Source organism: Olea europaea, chromosome 10 (assembly GCF_002742605.1).
Source record: "Olea europaea var. sylvestris chromosome 10, O_europaea_v1, whole genome shotgun sequence".
NCBI lineage: Eukaryota > Viridiplantae > Streptophyta > Magnoliopsida > Lamiales > Oleaceae > Olea > Olea europaea.
The window spans coordinates 25644034-25649619 of record NC_036246.1 but is presented as its reverse complement, the minus strand read 5'-3'; the positions used below and the strand labels follow the sequence as shown (position 1 = coordinate 25649619).

Below are 5586 nucleotides of genomic sequence, written 5' to 3'. Positions count from 1 at the left end.
AAACTTCATATGGAGGCAGCTCTTCGGGTTGTCCGATATCTAAAAGTTGCTCCTGGAAAAGGTCCGTTCTTCTCTTCAAATAGTGATTTCAAGTTGAGAGCTTACTGTGACTCGGATTGGGCAGGTTGCCCACTCACTAGGAGATCTACTACGAGTTATTGTGTCTTTCTTGGCCCTTCATTGATATCTTGGAGGTCGAAACGACAGAAAACAGTTTCACTTTCTTCTGCTGAGGCGGAATACCGTGCAATGACGTGAGCCTGCTGTGAGTTGACATGGCTTCGATATCTATTGAAAGACTTGGGACTTTCAAATCATGAACCTGCTTTGCTTTATTGTGATAACAAGGCTGCCCTACACATTGCAGCCAACCTAGTTTTTCATGAGCGAACTAGGCACATTGAGATGGATTGCCATTACATTAGAGACAAGATCCAAGATGGTTCTGTGACTACAAAATATGTAAATTCTGCACAACAACTAGCAGATGTCTTGACAAAGCCCTTGGGGAAAGAGATTTTTGTTCCTATGATTCACAAGTTGGGAGTGCAAGATATCCACTCTCCAACTTGAGGGGGAGTATTAGGAAATAAAGCTGTATATATTATCTTTCTTATTTGTAGCATATTATCTTTCCTATTGTATTACCTATAACTTTTAGCTAGACAACTCATGATAGCTGATTTGTAGGAATAGTCAATGTTTCTTCCTGTATAAATACATGATAGAGTATCAATAATATTATTCAAGCAAATTCAATATCTCTTCCATCTTTTCATCTCCCCTTTCTCATCCTCATCCAAGTGCTTCTTATTCTCTTTCTTCTCATGATTCTCTTCCTTTTCGACTTTGGTTTCAGCATCATTTTTTTCTGATTATGCGGTCTATCCCATCCTTAGTATGAGTGCTCACAGACTCTTGATTGCCCTCTTAAGACTAACAACATAAATAGAAAAAAGATAAGCTGAGAAAATAGTAACCATAATGGTTTAATATGCTTGAACATATCTGTGCACATTGATGCAAACACAGATCAATTCTTCAATGCATTACACATAGGTGTGTAATCTTTGTTGGGCGGGACTAGAAAAATCCTTGCCCGACCTTGCAGAAGCCTCTGTGAAGTAACAAGATTAGCCTGTTAGTCCAAATATTTATCTAAAGTACAATAATTGGCATATGATTTTGCGTCTAAAACTGTTCCTATATACATTAATGATAGAGGGAATTTATGTACCTAAAATGTTGATCTTTGGGATTCTAATGAAAGTGTACAATCTATCAGCTATGCTCAAATTTTATTCATGATAGAACTTCTTTTCGTCTTTATTTTTTTATTCAACTTCCAAATAACCAACTTATCAATTAAATATCAAAAAACTCGGATTCATATAATGAAAAACTGTTCATATAGCAAAGGAAATATGATTAAAAATCAATTTTAGGCAATCTTATTGCCTTAAAGAGGACAAAATCACATCATGAATTCTGTAATTTTTTATTTTTCTTTCACTCATGTCCAACTTTTCCCTCTCCAGTCTCCATTTTCCTTATTTCAACAGTTCGTATCAATGAACCTAAATGCAAAAAGGCCCTAATTTTCGTTGCCCTTTTCACTTTTTTTTATTATTATTAATATTCAAAACCCTTTTCTGGAAAAAAAAAATAGGTTCAAGTTTTTCACACCTCAAATCATTTCACTACCGAGATTCCACAATGTCAAAAAATGTTGTCTAAATTTGGGCCTACACTACAGTAACCTATCAGACAAACTAGGAAGCCTTCTAAAAAAATTCAAGCTAGCAGGGGGCATGGGGTCGTTAAGGCCATCTCCAACCCTGCACCAAATTTTGTACCATTTTGCACTAAATTTTTTACCAAATCTTACATCAAACCAAAATTTTTCTCCAACCATTACACTAAAACTTACATCAAATGAACAGTGATTTATTATTTTATTCATTCTTTTGATTTTTGACAATATATTTATTTAAAAATTTATTTATTTATTTTATAACTATATAAATTACTATATCATAACTTCGTTAAATTAACAAATATATTGATTGCTAAATTATTTACGTGTTTTATATATTATGTTAAATTGACAAAAATAATTGATTATATTATTAATTTATGATAAATAATTACGTTAAATTTACAAAAATAATAAACTTTAATAATATAAATTTTACTTTAAATTAAACTTTAAACGTAGACTTTACGAATTAAACTTTACGTTAAATTAACAATTGCGTTAATTATTATTGATTATATTATTAAAAATAATAAACTTTAATAATATAATTAATAGTGTAATTAATTATTATCATTATTATTATCGTTATAGGACGAAAATGACACAAATACCCTTACTATTATCTTGAAAAATGAAAAATAAGGGCAAAATGGACATTGCACCATTTGGTGCAAAAAATGGTGTAATGAATAGTGTTGCACCAAATATGGTGCAACACTATTCACTTTGCACCATTATTTGGTGCAAAGTTGTGGTGCAAAATGTTGCAATGGTGCAACCATTGTAGATGCCCTAAACATCGGGTGGTGAAGGAAGTAGAATCTGAGTGCCACCGCAAACCATTTTGGGTGGCACAGCATACAAAACCTCCGTGATTGTGAAGCATACTCCGACGAAAAATTTTGTGGCCCTAGGGTCCCTCCAGCTGACCACGGCCTGGACTCTTTTACCTTGTGTTGCAAAATCTCCCAAAACTATTTAAACTCTTGCTGCTAATATTCTCAATCTGTCGTAACGAACACGAATAATTTCAGGTGGTCTTGAACTTGGCATTGTATCAATTTCCTTGTCAAGTTCATCTGGATCGACTGTTTTAGCTTGAGATATTTTGACATCCATGCCTGCAGGTATTTTAGGCTTGAATCAATAATACCAAACACCTATTAGAACCACGTATAAGAATCATGTTGGGACAATCAAATCCGGGTACCATACTAGAACCAAGTATAGAACATGGACTAGTATGGTTGTAACTGGATTCCTCCACCTTTGTCTATGATTCAACCATTTTGCCAACTTAACTGCGCAAGAAAGCACAGCCACTATCCGAAAACAATTAGCCTTACTTTTCTACATACTCCAAGTATGCGAGTCTGTGTCTAACATGTATCTAATCACCTCCGGCCCTAATGGTGGCTCCGACCTAGCCAACCATGCAGCCACCATTTTAGTAGCTGCGCCACGCAATGCTTCATGTTGAGCCACACCAAGTGGATAGAGATAATGCATTCGTGGTAACAAGGGCTGCCCGTATATCCCCCACATATCGGGCAACAACGAAGGACATGAAAACCGAACTGCCAATTCAATATCTCCCGTCTTCTTTAATCTAGTTCTTAACAACACCATCAGAGGATACAAATTCATGTACACATTGTTACTCTACAACGTAGAAACACATTTATACTTTTCCAATACGATAATCTGATTGTCAAACACACCAATGGTCAAGACTGTACAAAGATCGTATACTTTCCATATGTATTGCTCGTTCCACTTGGGATCAAAGCTATCAATAATAGTCAGTGTTTGAACCCATTCCTTCCCATACTTCGCAGCACAATAAGCATCAGTAGACCCTTTTGCATTGCCCTTGGATGTCATCGGCAATAGACCACGAGCATCAAGTATTCCAAGCTCCAAAATCCCAATTGAAGGCTTCCATAACTACTTAGCAGTGGGTGTAAAATCACTGCAAAGATCATATTGGGAAAGAGAATTAATTTCTCCTTCAAGTCAATGAATTGTATGTACATCAACGAGACTTATAAATAGCAAACTAAAAGCTATGCCAACTGTATTACAAGCTAACCAAAAGCTGTACCAACTGTATTAAAACTAGCTATGGTGTCAATATTCCTCCTCAAGATGGACTATGCAGATTAAGAATAGCCATCTTGGACAATAGAGGGAAAAAGAGAGAAGCTGGAAGAGGCTTTGTGAATATGTCAACTAACTGTTGTTGAGTGCGTACGGGTAGGAGCTTGATAAATCCATCTGTGATCTTATCCTAAATGAAGTGGCAATCGATCTCGATGTGCTTAGATAGCTCATGGAAGGTGGGATTATTGGCAATATGAATTGCAGCCCGGTTATCACAAAAGATCAACGCCAGTGTGGTGAGAGAAATCTAGAAATCAAGTAGTAGCTGATGAATCCAAACCAGCTCACTGGTTGTGGATGCAAGAGCACGATACTTTGCTTCTGCAGAGGATCTAGACAAAGTAGTCTACCTTTTTGCCTTCCAAGATATCAATGAATCACCAAGGAAGATACACAAACCTGTAATGGACTTTCTGGAGTCAAGGCATGAGCCCCAATCAGTATCTGCAAATGCTCGTAGTTGAAAGGAGGAGGAGGCAACAAAAATATTCCCTGACCAGGGGTTGCCTTAAGATACCTCAAGAGATGATGGACGGCATCAAGGTAAGGCTTTCGAGGCGCAGCAACAAACTGACTCAGTTTATGGACTGGAAAGGTGCTGTCAGGGCGAGAGACGGTTAAGTACAATAACCGTCCAATAAGCCTACAGTATAAAGACATCTTCAATGAGATCTCCCTCATATGAACTAAGGCGAGACTTAGGATCCATAGGTAATTTAGCTAGTTTGCAAGCAAGAAAACCAGTATCTTCAAGGAGCTGAAGAGTGTAATGTCTCTGAGAAAGAAAAATGTCTCTTTGGGACCTGGATATTTCCAAGCCAAGATCCTTAAGCTTGAATTGATCATGGACGAATGACTTCAGGGACTCAATCTCATGAAAACCTGGTCCAGTGATAACAATGTCATCAACGTAGACTAGCAGTGCAATGAAAGAAGTACCAGACCTTTTTGTGAATAAAGACTAGTCAGATTTTGATTGTTGAAACCCATAAAGAATAAAGGCCTGTGAAAACTTCGAGAACCATTGCCAAGATGCCTATTTAAGGCCATAGATAGATTTATGGAGTTTACACGTAAGTTTCTCCCCTCGATTCCCAGCTCGAGGCTGTATAGAGTAACCCAAAGGGAGGTCCATGTATATTTCTTCAAATAGATCCCCATTAAGAAAAGCGCTATTTACATCCAACTGAACTAGTGATCAATTTTGAATAGCTACAATGGCTAGCAAGACTGTAACAGTTCCTAGTTTAGCAAATGGGGAAAAGGTTTCAATGAAATTCATCCCTTCTTGTTGGGTATAACCTTTGGCTACCAAGTGAGCTTTGTGTTCGTTAAAATCCTACACCGCAAGTGCACAGGTCGTGTTCAACTAATAAAGTGGACCTTTTGAGTCCAAGTATCGTCCCACGGAGATTGTATTAGTTTAGATTTAAATTATTTTCGCCTTAACCAAAACAATAGAAATTCTTGATAATTTCGCTAACTAAATTATAATTTAATAACCTACTTATAAATATAAAGCCTAAATTAACTAAATTAAATGTGTAATTACAATTAAATGCAAATTTTATAAAAATATGATAACGAAATGCGTACTAGGATCCCGAATCTCGTTATATCAATCCTCTTTGATCCGAATTTTATAAAATTAACAGCACGATTCA

The 5586-nt window shown here is 36.4% G+C and overlaps 1 pseudogene; it reads right to left on the bottom strand.

The window, feature by feature from the left end:
- Positions 1–1710: 1710 nt before the first annotated feature.
- LOC111400453 lies at positions 1711–4036 on the bottom strand (annotated as a pseudogene).
- Positions 4037–5586: the final 1550 nt, after the last annotated feature.